The 18374-nt window shown below is 37.2% G+C and overlaps 1 long non-coding RNA gene across 1 annotated transcript in view; it reads left to right on the top strand.

The window, feature by feature from the left end:
• Window positions 1-18374, top strand: part of LOC133658895 (uncharacterized) — a 174220-nt gene that overhangs the window by 35250 nt on the left and 120596 nt on the right. The window contains exon 2 of the long non-coding RNA XR_009827563.1: window positions 9119-9260. This is a non-coding gene — a long non-coding RNA (uncharacterized LOC133658895). The remainder of the gene's footprint in view (window positions 1-9118; window positions 9261-18374) is intronic.

Genomic DNA, 18374 nt, shown 5'->3' with positions numbered 1-18374 from the left:
TGTGTGTGTGTGAAATGTCGTAGATATTATGTGATTGGGCCGGCACGCAAAGGCAGTGCCTTTTAAGGTTTATGGCACTCTGTACTTCTCCCTACGTCCGTGTACCACTCCGTACAGCGGCGTTTTAAAAAGTCGTAAACTTTACTTTATGAAACCGATACCGATAATTTCTGATATTACATTTTAAAGCATTTATCGACATCTCTACGTTTTACCTTTAAATCAACTTCTTTTAAATTACAGCAACATCATGCTAGGTTAGCCTATTTGCTGAAGGAAAACAAAATGATCCAACATACAGTGCATCCGGAAAGTATTCACACTGCTTCACTTTTTCCACATTTTGTTATGTTACAGCCTTATTCCGAATGTAATACATTCATTTTTGTCCTCAAAATTCTACACACAATGCCCCATAATGACAATGTTTTTAATTTAGCAAATGTATTAAAAATAAAAAGTCACATGCACATAAGTTTTAACAGAATTTGCTTAATACTTAGTTGATACACGTTTGGCAGCAATTATAGCCTCAAGGCTTTTTGAATGGCACACCTATCTTTAGGCAGTTTTGCCCATTCCTCTTTGCAGCACCTTTCAAGCTCCATCAGATTACATGGCAAGTATTGGTTTTCATCCAGGATGTCTCTGTACATTGCTGCATTCATCTTTCCCTCTATCCTGACTAGTCTCCCAGTTCCTGCCACAGAAAAACATCCCCACAGCATGATTCTGCCACCACCTTACTTCACCGTAGGGATGGTATTGGCCTGGTGATGAGTGGTGCTTGGTTTCCTCCAAACATGACACCTGGTATTCACACCAAAGTGTTCAATCTTTGTCTCATCAGACCAGATAACTTTGTTTCTCATGGTCAGAGTCTTTCCTGGTGCATTTTGGCAAACGTTGTACTAAGAAATAGCATCCGTTTAGCCACGCTACCATACAGGCCTGATTGGTGGATTGCTGCAGATATGGTTGTCCTTCTGGAAGGTTCTCCTCTCTCCACAGAGTAATGCTGTAGCTCTGACAGGGTGACCATCGGGTTCTTGGTCACCTCCCTGACTAGACTAAGATGAATGCAGCAATGTAGGGGGATATCCTGGATGAAAACTAACGCTTCTCATCCAACCTAATGGAGCTTGAGAGGTGGTGCAAAGAGGAATGGGTGAAACTGGAGGCTATAATTGCTGACAAAGGTGCATCAACAAAGTATTGTGCACCCGTGAATAACTATGTACATGTTTTTTTTATTTCAGTTGTCATTATGGGGTATTGTGTGTAGAATTTTAAGGGAAAAAATGACTTTCTTCCAAATTTGCAAAAGAGGCTGTGGGGGAAAAAATTAAGTGCTGTGAATACTTTCCGGATGCACTGTATATCTCCCATGTCTGTAGCTGACTGACTAAAATTTTGATGAGCTTTATTTTGAAATATTTCGCGAATACTTTTATTTTATTTTATTTTATTTTATTTTATTTATTTTTAAACAAAGCTGTCCTAGAACGTGAAATGGTGTGTCATGTAGAGCCGGGTCAGAGTCTGTAAGAAGTTTAGCTTTACACCAGGTCAGGCAGTGATGCCTTTTGGAGTTGTTGTTTTTTCTATTGTTTTTTACATAAATAAATGTGCTAAACATGTTTTTATCATTAAGATGATAACAGGAAAAGTAATGGAATAATTTTTTTTCATAAAAATGTTATCAAATACTTCATGGTCTTATTTATTTGCATCAATAGATTTAAAAAATATATATATATTATCCCAATGATCAAGAATAATGATGTCACATATTAAAACAGGCTGTAGATTATACAGTGTGCTAACTAGACATTCATGGTGTAAAAATGTTTTTGCTCAAATTTAGGGGTGTAACGGTACACAAAAATTTCGGTTCGGTACGTACCTCGGTTTAGAGGTCACGGTTCGGTTCATTTTCGGTACAGTAAGAAAACAACAAAATATACATTTTTTGGTTATTTATTTACCAAATTTGTAAACAATGGCGTTATCCTTTTAACATTGGGAACACTATAATAATTCTGCCCACGTTAAACTGCCTGAAGTTGTTGCTCAGATTAAATAAAATGACAAAACTTTTCTTCTACATATAAAAAGTGCAACATTAAACAGTTTCAGGTCAACTCATCATGCTTAATTTATTACAGCATTTGGGAAGCCTGTAGTTGATTTTTATTATGTAAATGTTATATTTTTATCAACATGTGATAGCAGGGACCCTGCCATTCAAAACTAGGCTGCCCCATTACTAATAATTAATGTAACTATAGCTGAAAAAATAGTACAATAGCAATAGGAGAGACTATTCATCCCTGAACACCATAGAGTTCATGTGGGCTTTATGATGCAGTTACATTATTATATCAACTATTAGAGACAGAAACTCTTTATTTAACATACTATCCTTTTTTGCTGCTTCAACACAGCTCAATCAACAGAGAAAAAGGTAAAAATGAAATAACAGACAGACAGGGCTTTGCTGTCCGTAACACACACACACGCGCACACACACACCGCAAAATGAGCTAACGTTACGCTAAAAGCTACACTGTAAAAAAAAAATCCTATTTTTATGGTTAATTTACTCTAAATTTCTACTGTAATTTTTCTATTTTTTTTAAATAGTTTATAAAACTGTAGAATTGAAGACATTATCTGTAAATAAAAACAATCCACCTGTTATTTTAAGTAATATGCCAGTAATGACAAACTATGTATATTTCTTTTTTTTTTTACAGAAAAATACCAAATTAATTATACATAGCATTTTCTGTTTTCTTAAATTACTTTCAAATTCATGTAAAAATACAGTAATTATCTTTCATTAAATATGTAGCTTGTTTTATAAAAGTCTATGTCCATACTAACAATCTAACACGGGGGTGTCAAACTCAAATACAGAGTGGGCCGAAATTTAAAACTGAACAAAGCCGCGGGCCAAGGTTGAACAAATTAACCTTTAAAGGCCTACTGAAATGATTTTTTTTTATTCAAACGGGAATAGCAGATCCATTCTATGTGTCATACTTGATCATTTCGCGATATTGCCATATTTTTGCTGAAAGGATTTAGTAGAGAAAATCGACGATAAAGTTCGCAACTTTTGCTCGCTGATAAAAAAAAGCCTTGCCTGTACCGGAAGTAGCGTGACGTCACAGGAGCTAGGATTCCTCACAATTCCCCGTTGTTTACAATGGAGCGAGAGAGATTCGGACCGAGAAAGTGATGATTACCCCATTAATTTGAGCGAGGATGAAAGATTCGTAGATGAGGAACGTTACAGTGAATGACTTGAGAGGCAGCGATGGACGTATCTTTTTTCGCTCTGACCGTAACTTAGGTACAAGCTGGCTCATTGGATTCCACACTCTCCTTTTTCTATTGTAGATCACAGATTTGTATTTTAAACCACCTCGGATACTATATCCTCTTGAAAATGAGAGTCGAGAACGCGAAATGGACATTCAGTGCCTTTTATCTCCACGACAATACATCGGCGAAATGCTTTAGCTACGAGCTAACGTGATAGCATCTTGCTTTAACTGCATATAGAAACAAAAGAAATAAACCCCTGACGGGAAGTATAGATAGAAAATCAACAATACTATTAAACCGTGGACATGTAAATACACGGTTAATGCTTTCCAGGCTGGCGAAGGTTAACAATGCTGTGCTAACGACGCCATTGAAGCTAACTTAGCAACCAGACTGCACAGAGCTATGCTAAAAACATTAGCTCTCCACCTACGCCAGCCAGCCCTCATTTGCTCATCAACACCCGTGCTCACCTGCGTTCCAGCGATCGGCAGAAGGACGAAGGACTTCACCCGATGCGTTTGGCGGCCCGGAGACGTAGGAAGTCAAGGTGAAGTCGGCGGCTAGCGCGGCTAGCGCGGCTAGCGCTCCAACAAAGTCCTCCTGGTTGTGTTGCTGTAGTCCGCTGCTAATACACTGATCCCACCTACAACTGTCTCTTTGCAGCCTTCATTGTTCATTAAAAAAATTGCAAAAGATGTCCAGAATACTGTGGAATTATGAAATGAAAACAGAGCTTTTTGTAAAGGATTCTACGGGGTACCCTAACTTCCGTTACTCGGACTTCGTCACGCGCATACGTCATCATACCGCGATGTTTCAGCCGGATATTTCCCGGGAATTTTAAAATGTCACTTTATAAGTTAACCCGGCCGTATTGGCATGTGTTGCAATGTTAAGATTTCATCATTGATATATAAACTATCAGACTGCGTGGTCTGTAGTAGTGGCTTTCAGTAGGCCTTTAATGTCCGCTTTTCATCCATTTTAACATTGTTCAGACCCAGTCTCAGGTTATGTGCGGCTTCTTAACGCACACACGAGCGAATGCAACGCATACTTCATCTTCAGCGATGCAGGTTACACTGACGGTGCCAGTATAAAAAACTTTAACATTGTTAGAAATATACGCCACACTGTGAACCCACACCAAACAAGAATGACAAACACATTTCGGGAGAACATCCGCACCGTAACACAATGTAAACACAACAGAACAAATACCCAGAATCCTTTGCAGCACTAACTCTTCCAGGACACTACAAAATACACCCCCGCCCCCCCACCCCACACACACCTTGTAGCGTGCTGCAAAGGATTCTGGGTATTTGTTCTGTTGTGTTTATATTGTGTTACCGTGCGGATGTTCTCCCGAAATGTGTTTGTCATTCTTGTTTGGTGTGGATTCACAGTGTGGCGTATATTTCTAACAGTGTTAAAGTTTTTTTATTCGGCTACCATCAGTGTAACCTGTATCGCTGAAATTTAGGTATGCGTTGCATTCACTTGTGTGTGCGCACAGAAGCAGCACATATAATATGACTGGGCCATCACTTGTTGGACTGGCTGAAAAGCAGACCTGACGCTTTTCGGCAGGGACGCTGAAGTATGGAGGACTCCCGGGAGGATTGGTAAGTGTTGTTAAATTGGTATCGCCTCAACAGCCAAGTGAAATTACACGGCCAGATATGACACCCATGCTGTAGAATAAAGGTATTTTTTCTGCAGAACTGTTTGCATCGTCACTTTATTAAAGGTGGTTGATCTTAACAATTCAGAAAAAATCTGTAAAATAATGGTATTTTTCTGTGGAACTGCAGCATTGTCACTTCATTAAAAGTGTTTGATCGTAATAATTTGGAAAAACTCTGTAGAATAAAGGTATTTTTCTGCAGAACTGTTTGCATCGTCACTTTATTAAAGGTGGTTGACCTTAATAATTTAGTAAAAATCTGTAAAATTACGATATTCTTCCTCAAAACGTTTCATGAAAATTTCTGTAAATATAATGTTTTTGATCATTATTTGGTTTACAATGTTTTACTTTAATTTTATGGTTTTCGTTTGGCAGCTGTAGCTGCCAGTAGATTACCGTTTTTTTACAGAAATTTTTTTTTACAGTGTAATTAGCCTTCACCCCAAGCCAGGACTGCGAGCGAGCTCAGCTGCCGTTTGTTTCTAGAACATCAACGGGCTCATAGTGATGTTACTAGTAGTTGACTGGGAGGTCTTTATTATAATTTGGGGAGAGTCCGCTACCTGATGCTTACCTGCTAAACACCTACCTGCTCATGACGACGCTAGAGCAATGACTCTATGCACTCTGAATACGCACTGCTGATTGGCTGTTACCGCTCTGTGTGTGACCAATCAGACGGTTGTGTGGGGGGGACAATGCTGCGTGCTGCAGAGTACTGACAGAGACAGGCAGAACGAAGCGGAGCAGCTTGTAAAGACTATGGAAACTCGTTCGGTACACCTCCGAACCGAAACGGTTCAATAAAAATACACGTACCGTTACACCACTACTAAAATTACTTCGGCGAGATCGTGTTAAGCAGACCAGCCAGTAAGCCACGCCCTCAGCCTCTCCCGCTTTGCACACACACACACAAACACACCCTGGCAAGAAGCAGCACAATACCCGAAAGCCTCATGTTAGGTTTGTGTGCGAAATTTGTCATTTTTACTGAAGTGAATATAAAATATATATATATATATATATATATATATATATATATATATATATATATATATATATATATATATATATATGTATATATATATATATATATATATATATGTATATGTATGTGTGTGTGGGAAAAAAATCACAAGACTATTTCATCTCTACAGGCCTGTTTCATGAGGGTTTTCCTCAATCCTCAGGAGATTTTCTCCTGAGGATTGAGGAAAACCCTCATGAAACAGGCCTGTAGAGATGAAATAGTCTTGTGATTTTTTTCCCACACATACATATTACGCTCTACCACGGTATCGAGCACTATTTTTTGGATAATCTAATTAAGACATATATATATATATATATATATATATATATATATATATATATATATATATATATATATATATATATATATATATATATATATATATAATAATCATACAGAAAAATACACTTAAAAAAGTTTAATGGACAAATAATATTTATTTTATGTTTTTATTATTCTTTTTTTTCATCTCACCCATATGTCCCTAAACAATTGAGGGCTTCTTCTCTCAAAAGTGGAACAAAAAGATTTTCCTCATGTTTGGTGCTCAAAAAGAGGCTTTCAGGACACAAATATTTAGGTGGTCTCCGTCTGAGATGCGTATTACTGCATTTTTCGTTGGCTTGGCTGGTCGTTTTGACCAGGGATGTAATTTGGGGGGCGACATGTTGGCTGCACTTTTTCAAAAGGCAGTTTTGGTCCACTTTGCTTTTTACCGTCCAAAAATAATGTTACGCTATACAGTACTGAATGGGGACAAGTCAAGCAGTAGCACCAAGCAGAAAACTCAAGCCTTTTTCCCTTAAGACCGGCCAAAAGCTCTTGGAAATTATTTTTATTTTATTTCATTTATTTTAATTTTTTTTTTTTTTTTTTTAAACGTTTACCTGTGCATTTGATTAGTAAATGTATATCTTACCTACACTTTAAGAAAAAACAAATCTGTGGATTTTGCGGTCCAAAAAATTGAATAATTTTACCATAAATTTATAGTAAAATGGTTACACTCTATTTTACTTTAAAATTCTGGTGATTGAGCTGCCAGTTTGTTTGCATAAAAAATATGGTTTTCACAGTGTATTACTGTAAATGTAAAAATGGTAGCACAGTTTTTTTCTTACGGTAGGATTCTGAAGACCGAGCTGTTTTTAAAAAATATATATTGTCATGTTTACAGTGTACAATTACAGGGATTACTTGCTTTGAAATCATAAGGCTAAGTACATATTTACATATGTTTTTACCCCAAAATGTTTTCGAATGTATGATAATATAATATCTGTTGCATTATTAGATAGATACAATTTAAAAGATATATAATTGCATACAGTATATTACTTTTTTTTCCCCTGTCAAAAGAAAGAAAGATAAACATTTTATTGATGCATATTAATGATGTGGCTGGCCAGATCTGGCCCCCGGGCCTTGAGTTTGACACCCAAGATTTGTACATGTTTTTTAAAAAGCAAGTTTCAAACTAGTTTTTTTGGGGGGGGGGGGGTTGTGCATGTAAACGTACTGTATCCAGTGTGTGTGTGTGTGTGTGTATGGAGCGCAGAGGTTGGCTTTAGGGTGGGATGGGGTAGCAGTCTTGTTTGTGGGGTCCCAGAATTTGGTGCCACGCCCCTGCTTGTGACGTCTGTGGCTTTGTGCTTGTTATAAAACTGCACGTTTTATATCGGCCACCTTAAGGCACATACAGTCGTAATAATGTCATGGCTGTCTTGAGTTTCCAATAATTTCTACAACTCTTATTTTTTTGTGACAGAGTGATTGGAGCACATACTTGTTGGTCACAAAAAACATTCATGAAGTTTGGTTCTTTAATTAATTTATTATGGGTCTACTGAAAATGTGAGCAAATCTGCTGGGTCAAAAGTATACATACAGCAATGTTAATATTTGGTTACATGTCCCTTGGCAAGTTTCACAGCAATAAGGCGCTTTTGGTAGCCATCCACAAGCTTCTGGCAAGCTTCTGGTAGAATTTTTGACCACTCCTCTTGACAAAACTGGTGCAGTTCAGCTAAATTTGTTGGTTTTCTGACATAGACTTGTTTCTTCAGCATTGTCCTTACACGTTTAAGTCGGGACTTTGGGAAGGCCATTCTAAAACCCTTAATTGTAGCCTGATTTAGCCATTCCTTTACCACTTTTGACGTGTGTTTGGAGTCATTTTCCTGTTGGAACACCCAACTGCGCCCAAGACCCAACCGGGCTGATGATTTTAGGTTGTCCTGAAGAATTTGAAGGTAATCCTCCTTTTTCATTGTCCCATATACTCTCTGTAAAGCACCAGTTCCATTGGCAGCAAACCAGGCCCAGAGCATAATACTACCACCACCATGCTTGACGGTAGGCATGCTGCTCCTGGGATTAAAGGCCTCACCTTTTCTCCTCCAAGCATATTGCTGGGTATTGTGGTCAAACAGCTCAATTTTTGTTTCATCTGACCACAGAACTTTCCTCCAGGCGGTCTTATCTTTGTCCATGTGATGTCGAATAAGATTTGTAGAAATTATTGGAAACTCAAGACCGCCATGACATTATGTTCTTTACAAGTGTATGTAAACTTTTGACCACGACTGTATTTGCAACAATCTTATATGTCTAATCAGCATCATTGAGTTCAGCTGATATTTTTGTTGAGTGTAACTTTGCAGATTGCATATTTCCTTTTTCGTTTCCCTCGAAAAAAGTTGTTTGAATCTTACGCTACTAAGTAAATGATTGCTGACTGACTGTACCAATTGCTAGTTACCGACCGCTAAATATCACGAGTAGAATCTCCCCTGCGTCACACTGTTTCCCAGTCTGGAATCGTTGAACAAATTTCACGGGCAGACTCTGAAAACCACTCGCCAGACCTCCTTCAGCAGCGCCACATGAAAACCTGCAATCATGCCTCAACATTTGGAGCCTGGCAAAATGTAATTTGGGACCAGCCTCCCAGAAAACAAGACCCAAATTGTACAGGATGCTGCTCCTACGGAATATCTGCGCTCCGACGCTGACTCGTGACGTTCCTCCTCGACCTTTTCTCGTTGCAGGAACTTGCTGAATCCCCACGCCGCTGGACCATTCACCCGGATGACATCATCCTTGGCTCCCGGCGTGCCAACTCTGCTCAATAAAGCCCAGGCGTGTTTTTTCGGGAGTGTGGGAGTGCCTCTGGTGCACTGAGACGAGAGGGTGAGAGAGAGAGCTCTTTCTACTGAATTAGTCATGACAAAAAATGTGATGGTGCTGCTGCTGGTCAGCGGTCCTCAATAAGTTACTCTAAGTAAATTGGATCGTTCATGTCCTTCCTTTTAATGAAATGGTAATACCATACAGATGAAGGTGAAATAATACATAGGAAAACATCTGTCATTTTTAGGTAAGTGTATCCTATTAGGGTTGTACAATATGCCGGTACTAATGAATCCAAAACCTTTTTTTTTTTCTTTACTGACATGACGGGGCGCCATCATCATGTCGTGACATTGCTGGAAAAACAAGCAGAGGAGCATGTGAGGCAACGCACACACACAGAGTTTTTACAAGCAGACACAGCGTGGAGACAGAAAAGGGAAAACGTACGCATCTTGGCTTAAAAACTAACGATAAAGGTGAAGCTATAACACTGAAACGCCCTCGGGAAAAGGTGCTTTAAGACCGGGGACCGGTACCGGCCCGTGACGCATATGCTACCGGGCCGCACAGCAACATTAATTGTGTGAATGCTCCAAAGCAGGGGTCACCAACGTGGTGCCCGCGGGCACCAGGTAGCCCGTAAGGACCAGATGAGTAGCCCGCTGGCCTGTTCTAAAAATAGCTCAAATAGCAGCACTTACCAGTGAGCTGCCTATATTTTTTAAATGATATTTATTTACTAGCAAGCTGGTCTCGCTTTTCCGACATTTGTAATTCTAAGAGAGACAAAACTCAAATAGAATTTGAAAATCCAAGAAAATATTTTAAAGACTTGGTCTTCACTTGTTTAAATAAATTCATACATTTTTTTACTTTGCTTCTTATAACTTTCAGAAAGACAATTTTAGAGAAAAAATACAACCTTAAAAATGATTTTAGGATTTTTAAACACATATACCTTTTTACCTTTTAAACTCCTTCCTCTTCTTTCCTGACAATTTAAATCAATGTTCAAGTAAATGTATTTTTTTTATTGCAAAGAATAATAAATAAATTTTAATTTAATTCTTCATTTTAGCTTCTGTTTTTTCGACAAATAATACTTGTGAAATATTTCTTCAAACTTATTATGATTAAAATTCAAAAAAATTATTCTGGCAGATCTAGAAAATCTGTAGAATCAAATTTAAATCGTATTTCAAAGTCTTTTGAATTTCTTTTAAAAATTTTGTTCTGGAAAATCTAGAAGAAATAATGATTTGTCTTTGTTAGAAATATAGCTTAGTCCAATTTGTTATATATTCTAACAAAGTGCAGATTGGATTTTAACCTATTTTAAACGTGTCATCAAAATTCTAAAATTAATCTTAATCAGGAAAAATTACTAATGTTCCATAAATTCTTTTTTACATTTTTTCAAAAAGATTCGAATTAGCTAGTTTTTCTCTTCTTTTTCTCAGTTGAATTTTGAATTTTAAAGAGTCGAAATTGAAGATAAACTATGTTTCAAAATTTAATTGTCATTTTTTTCGTGTTTTCTCCTCTTTTAAACCGTTCAATTAAGTGTAAATATCATTAATTATTAATAATAACAGAGTTAAAGGTAAATTGAGCAAATTGGCTATTTCTGGCAATTTATTTAAGTGTGTATCAAACTGGTAGCCCTTCGCATTAATCACTACCCAAGAAGTAGCTCTTGGTTTCAAAAAGGTGGGTGACCCCTGCTCCAAAGCATTCACACAATAAGGTTTTCTACACCAAAATTAATCTATTTTTATTCAACTTCTTTTTGTTCTCCAGATTTTGGCACGCTCTACATTCCACTTTTTTCACCCGATTCAAACCATTCCAATCGCGGGCTTTCCGTTGACATAGTCCCAAAATTCCCAGAATTCCAGGTTTTCTGGAACGTTTTTCCCATTCAAAATGAATTGGCCATTTTTCAAACTTCCACCATTTACACATTTTTCAACCGATTCAAACCATTCCACCTTCAACATTTTCCACTCATCCTGGACATTGAAACTATAATTTTTTCAAGTAAAAAAAAAATTCAATTTTATTTCAAACCCTTTTTTGACCCTTTTTTCTGACAACTACTCCTTCCACATTTTTCAACCCATTTCAAATTCCAGGAATTCCTTAATACCATTTCTCAATTAAAGATGTTACTACTTCAACATTTCTCGACCGATTTGAAAAATTCCAACACCAATCATTTCAACTCATTCCGAAGATTCCATTTTTTTTTTGCATTTTGCAAAAAATTCCCTCTTTTCCCGAAATCCACAAATTTCCATGAAATTCCCATTGAAAAGAATGGGACATTTTTCAAAGTTCCACAACTCCCACTCAAACTGTTCCAGCTTCAAAATATTCAGCCTGTTCAAAAATTGTGTGCTCTCTTTCAAAAACTGTAAAAAAAATTCCCAGATTTCCAAGAATTCTCCGTTTTTAGGGACATTGTCCCCATTCCAAATGAATTATCCATTTTTCACTCATTCACAATTCCAACATTTTTCAACCTATTCAAAATATTCCACCTTCAACATATTCCACTCATCCTGGACATTGAAACTATAATTTTTTCAAGTTAAAAAAAATTCCATTTTATTTCAAACCTTTTTTTGACCCTTTTTTCTGGCGACTACTCCTTCCACATTTTTCAACCCATTTCAAATTCCAGGAATTCCTTAATACCATTTCTCAATTAAAGATGTTACTACTTCAACATTTCTCGACCGATTTGAAAAATTCCAACACCAATCATTTCAACTCATTCCGAAGATTACATTTTTTTTTGCATTTTGCAAAAAATTCCCTCTTTTCCCGAAATCCCCAAATTTCCATGAAATTCCCATTGAAAAGAATGGGACATTTTTCAAAGTTCCACAACTCCCACTCAAACTGTTCCAGCTTCAAAATATTCAGCCTGTTCAAGAATTGTGTGCTCCCTTTCAAAAACTAAAAAAATTCCCGGATTTCTAAGAATTATCCGTTTTTAGGGACATTGTCTTCATTCCAAATAAATTGTCCATTTTTCACTCTTTCACAATTCCAAAATTTTTCAACCTATTCAAAATATTCCACCTTCAACATATTCCACTCATCCTCGACATTCAAACTAAGTCTTTCCCAAGTTCCAAACCAAATTCCGTTTTTCCTGGAAATTCAAATGCTTCAACATTCAAAACATTCCAACATTCAAACTATTCTTACATTCATACTTCCTTCTGTCAGCATTGGAGCATTCACGTGCAATTCCTTCAGGAATTGTCTCATGTAGTTAATTTATAAACTACCGCATTTTCTCCGACTTAACTTTCAGATTGTAGCCAAAGGCAAATTTCTTTGCTGTTTTTATCTGCCACACATAGAAAGCTGGTCCGTGAAAGTAATGCATACATTAAACCGGTCCCTGGTGGAAAAAAAGTTGGGGAACCCTGCTTTAAGACATGGCTAGCTAGCGGCTAACGTCCATCCGCAGTCTGCAGTGTTGTAGCGACTTGTAAATCACTAATACTCGCCTCCATGGCGACAAATAAAGTACGTTTCGCACAAGTATCATCCCTGCAGGACGAGGAATAGCTGAACATGTTTCACTACACACTGTAGGTGGATACCGTAGCTCAGCGGACTAGTGGTTAGAGTGTCCGCCCTGAGATCGGTAGGTCGTGAGTTCAAACCCCGGCCGAGTCATACCAAAGACTATAAAAATGGGACCCATTACCTCCCTGCTTGGCACTCAGCATCAAGGGTTGAAATTGGGGGTTAAATCACCAAAAATGATTCCCGGGCGCGCCTGCCGCTGCTGCTCACTGCTCCCAGGGGGCGAGGGTGATGGGTCAAATGCAGAGGGTAATCTCACTACACCTAGTGTGTGTGTGTGTGACAATCATTGGTACTTTAACTTTAACCGCTAACAGCAAGCTAGTGCTCCTCAATGTAAACAAATGGGTGGATACCATACGATACCAAGTACAAGAGCCGTATATAGTCGATACTACAGTGATCCCATTGATATTTTTTATCGACACAAAATCTTGTCATTTTTTGTATTGTTTATTAACTTAGGAAATATGTCTCTGGACACAGGCAAACTTTAATTATGACCAATGTATGATCCTGTAACTACTTGGTGTTGGGTAAAGTAAAGTATCAAACAACAGAAGAACAAGTGATTATTACATTTTAACAGAAGTGTAGATAGAACATGTTAAAAGAGAAAGTAAGCAGATATTAACAGTAAATGAACAAGTAGATTAATAATGCATTTTCTACCACTTGTCCCTCATAATTTTGACAAAATAATACAATTAGATATGACACCATATGTTAGTTAATTAGGAGCCTTTGTTTGCTTACTCACTACTAAAAGAGAAGTTGTCGAGTATGTTCACTATCTTATTTATGACAAACTTCTAATTTGATTGAAATAAGAAACATATGTTTAAAGTATCATAACATTTTCTGCTCAAACAAAGCCAGTAATGACATTTTGTTGTGATCATCTTTATTTTGAGAAGTATCGAAGTACATTTTGGGACAACCCTATTTCCTATCATGCAAAAGTTACTGTTTTGATTATGTTAACGTAATGTTACTTCAGCTGGTGTATGAGTTCCAATAGTAAGAAAAGTTTATCGCTTTCACTTGTTAGCCCGTATTTTTTTTAATGAAGGGGCGCTCAAACGCTTGCTTTTGAAGTCCCATCTTTTATTAACATAGGCGCTTTTCCACCAAAAGTTAATCTAAAGTAAACAAACAGTTTACAGTCTCTGAGAAGGAGTGACAAACGGTACTCTCCATCAATCTTGCTCCAACTCTCTCTGCTTGCTGTTGTCAGATCAGCTTTACAGGTTGGAGTCTTGTCAAGGACCATTTTTTCCATTTCCACCACACATTTTACATTGGATTGAGATGCCGACTATTCGCAGGCCACGCCCTTGACCTTGTGTGTGTTTCTTCAAGGAAAGTTTTTACAGTTTTTGCTCTACGGCAAAATGATGTCGTCGTCCCCAAACATCCTTTCGATTGATGGAATAAGAGACGTGTCCAAAATGTTAATGTAAACATTTACTGAGGATGTAATGACTAATGACAGCCATCTCCCCAGTGCCAGTACCTGGCATGCAGCCCCATATCATCAATGACTGTGGAAATTTGCATGATTTTTTCAGGCAGTCGTCTTCATAAATCTCATTGGAACGGCATCAAACAATGCAGATTCGCGATTCATCTCTAAATATGACTTTTATCTTGTCATCCATAGTCCATGATTGGTTTTACTTAGCCCAGTGACACCTTGTTTTTTTCTGTTTAAGTGTTAATGACTGCTTTATTTTAGCTTTTCTTGATTTAAATCCTGTTTTCTTTAGGCAGTTTCTTACAGTTTGATCACAGACGGTGACTCCATTGCTAAGCCGTTTTTTCTTCATTTATTTTGCTGTGACTTTTCTGTGTTCAAGACATTTTCTGTCCATTCGCTTTGATGTTTTCCTTAGTCTTCCAGTACGCTTGCCTTTTACAACCTTTCTACGTTCGTACTTGGTCCAGATTTTATACACAGCTGACTGTGAACATGTTTGCAACGTTGTGCGAGGATTTACCTTCTTGGCCTCCTTTGTTTCAATTGACATCTCTCGTGATGGAGCCATGATTCATGTCAATCCACCTGGTGCAACAGCCTCAAAGGTGTGAACACTCCTTTTGTAACGGCAGACTAATGAGCACATTTCATCTGATGCAGGTGTTAGCTTTGAAAATGGAAGTTTACAGTTTACCGATACCATTAATTTCTTATTGGCAATTTTTGTCAGTCAAAAATATTATTACTATTGTTATTATTTAAGACAAATCACAAGACAAATACAGACCATTTATACCACATTTATTATGGTCAATATATAATACAAGTAAAATTAAAATAAATAACATAAATATGAAAAATAAATTAAATATTATATATAATAATAATTATATATTATATATAATAATAATTAGATATTAGGGCTTTCCAATTAACTGTCAAATCCGAATCGCAAGAAGCTGCAGTTATTTTTTAAAGTTTGTGATATAATTAGTAATTAATGAAATATGAAATAGGCTAATGTTTTCGAAATGTAAGAAATGATGTTACAGATTAAAACCAAAATCACATTCAATCATATATTTCAAGATTTTCTTGGAAAAAAATAAAACTGTAATGCAAAGATGAAGAATCTCCAAATTTTATCTCTTTATTATCTTGTTTTAAATACTCAAGCAATTTTCAAATAACAGTAAATTCCCCTGTGTGGAAATTATTTGAATTTAGGATAATCATTTAAACAAAAATATTCAGTAAACATTACTAAAAAAAAAACAAAAAACAATGCCTGTTTTAAGTCAAGTCATGGCTCCATCACGAGAGATGTCAATTGAAACAAAGGAGGCCAAGAAGGTAAATCCTCACACAACGTTTTAAGTGTGTGTTGCACGTTGACCACGCTCATTCGCTGTCTCCTGTCACGTGACTGGGCCAGCTCTATACTCTGCCAGGTACAGGGCTGTCCCAGCACATAGTAACTTAAGTAAGTCATCAAAAACATCTGAAAGTGATGCTTGCACCCCCCACACGCCGTTTTTTGGTTTATATCGATACTTTTTTCAGAAAAGTGATGCCAAATGAGTAGCGTGTGAGTATCGATATATCGATACCACAGGATCGATACGCACATCCCTACTATGAGCCCGTTGACCTTCTAGGAATATAAACTGGAGCTCAGCTCACTCGCAGTCCTGGCTTGAGGTGAAGGCTACCGGTAATTAGCTCTCAGTTCCAGCCACATCGACCCCTTCTGAGCGCCTATTTTCAGCTGCTGGGCATATTGTAAACAAGAAAAGAACCAGAGCATGTAGACATGCTAACCTTTCTTCATTACAACTGTTAGTCACTCACTGGAATGAGTAGAATTGGTTATTGTGTACTGTGTTGGACTGGATGTTTATTTTGCACATTTTAAAAGCAATACTTAATGTTTACAGTGCTCCAGAATATTTAGATTGGCACTTTTTTGTATTGGATGTTTATCTTTATTTTTGCACATTTTAGCAAATAAGCAATACTTTTACTTTTGAAATGCTTATACTATTGCAGAATATTACGATTTGCACTGGATGTTTACTTTTATATTTGCACATTAAAAAGCAAATAAGCTACTTTTAATTTTGTTAAATGTTAAAAGTTTTAAATGCTTACATTGTTACAGAATATTTTGTCATGTTGTTGTCAATGTTGACTGAGTGGCCATACTTCTTTTTTTTTGTAAATAAAAGCCATGCCTTTTGAAAAAACTGGCCTGCATTTATTTTTTCATCTTCATTTTGAATAAAAAAATAATCGGTAAAAGGAAAAATAATCTATAGATGAATCGAAAAAAATAATCTATAGATTAACCGATTAATCGAAAAAAGAATCTATAGATTAATCGATAGAAAAATAATCGTTAGCTGCAGCCTTACTGACAACCACCGTTTAGTTTCTTGATTTCTTTTAGTGTTTCTTAAATCCATAAAGTTGCAATTTGGAAATTACCATAATTTTGTGTCATGTCTATTATCTACTTTTTTCTACAAAATTAAACCGAATGAAAATTGCCTATGTATCTCAGTTCTATAACTTTTGCCAGGGGTTTTTTATGACAGCACTCTGGTATGTTTAGGAATCTGCTACTGATCCTGTTTTTTTGAACCGAACTCCTACATTCCCGGACCGGATTTAGCCAGTCAAGTAGCCCTGCCCTGCCCTGCGTTAAAGTACCAATAGAATGTAAAAACAAGTTGACTTTATATGTTGAATTGTGTTTCATTGTATCCAATAAACCATATCCAATTGTATCTACAATCCACAAAGTATGTGTGTGGAGGTCTTGCTCCTCCGGGTTCTCTGGACCACCAATGATGGACATGACAGCCGTGTTCATCTTTGTGAACAATGTTTTATTTTTCAATAAATTGTCCTTCTCGTGCTTTTCAGCCATGTTAAATGTCTCTCTCGCTTTTAGTCGTTCTCCACCATCAACCACCTCCTCTCCTTCCCGACTGCTGTCTTTAAGAGAGCGACAGGTGATCAGACAAACACTCACAGCTGTGTCATCTACGCACCTGTCACTAATCTCGAAGCAGGTCCGCAGGCCACGCCCCCCACAATGTGAAAATACTGTCTTAACATCACGAAATGCCACAATTTCAGACGGCCATTTTGAATAATCTTCGGCAATTTCCGTAGATTTGAGGTAGGATGACGTCACGATGGAAACGTTTCTGCACTCTGACCATATTATCAGATCAGTCATACTAGAAATACGCAAAAATTGGAAGGAGATGTGCTGTTTATCATTCACAATCCTTATATAAGACAAGAACACATATGCTTGGCTTTCTTATGCATTCAAAATTGTAAATAAATAGCTAACAATTGAGTCAACAGCTCGAGGGTCCTCTATTGCGCCCAATATATTATTTCTAAAAACATCCAGAAACTGCCAACAATATTTCATTTACATGTCATGACCGGAATGTTAACCAAATATGAGTGATATTGTTATTTTAAGCAGACGGACTATTTTAACGGTGCTTTGATAGCAGTGAGCTAATGCTAGATTACGCTGCTATTGTTGACACACTTCTGCTTCGTCTCAAACTTGGTAAAAGCAAATTCTACATTATAATTCATGCATCCCTCAACTTGTAGTAGACAAATGTTGCCATGGACCGAGTGACTGGTCGACTTTGAAGTACCTCCGAGATGGTGACCAGCAACTTTTTTTCAACCCTTTGTGAGGATTGTGATTGATTCTTCATCAAAGAGGAATTATGTGAGCGTCCCGTCGGTCAGCATCCCAGCAAAAGTGGAAATAGTACAGAGTTTGTTTTTATTATGGTTTATTATAGTTAGTTTGTATGTTCAGCACTTAGCAATGCTGCGGATGCTATAGTGTTTCAATAAAGCTGCATCCGTTTAGCACTCGGCTTCTAAAACTTATTGGTCATCCTCTGTGTGTTCGGGCTCAAAAATATAAGGTCCTGGATCATAATTTTTCCCAAAGAAATCGTTGTTGGCTCTCACAAAGTCTGCTTGATTTGCATTGATCTCTGGTCCCTACCACTACGTCACGGATCATGTAACTG

Source organism: Entelurus aequoreus, linkage group LG10 (genome assembly GCF_033978785.1).
Source record: "Entelurus aequoreus isolate RoL-2023_Sb linkage group LG10, RoL_Eaeq_v1.1, whole genome shotgun sequence".
Classification (NCBI taxonomy): Eukaryota; Metazoa; Chordata; class Actinopteri; order Syngnathiformes; family Syngnathidae; genus Entelurus; species Entelurus aequoreus.
Note: the sequence above shows the minus strand (reverse complement) of the source record. Positions and strands in the feature narration are given on the sequence as shown.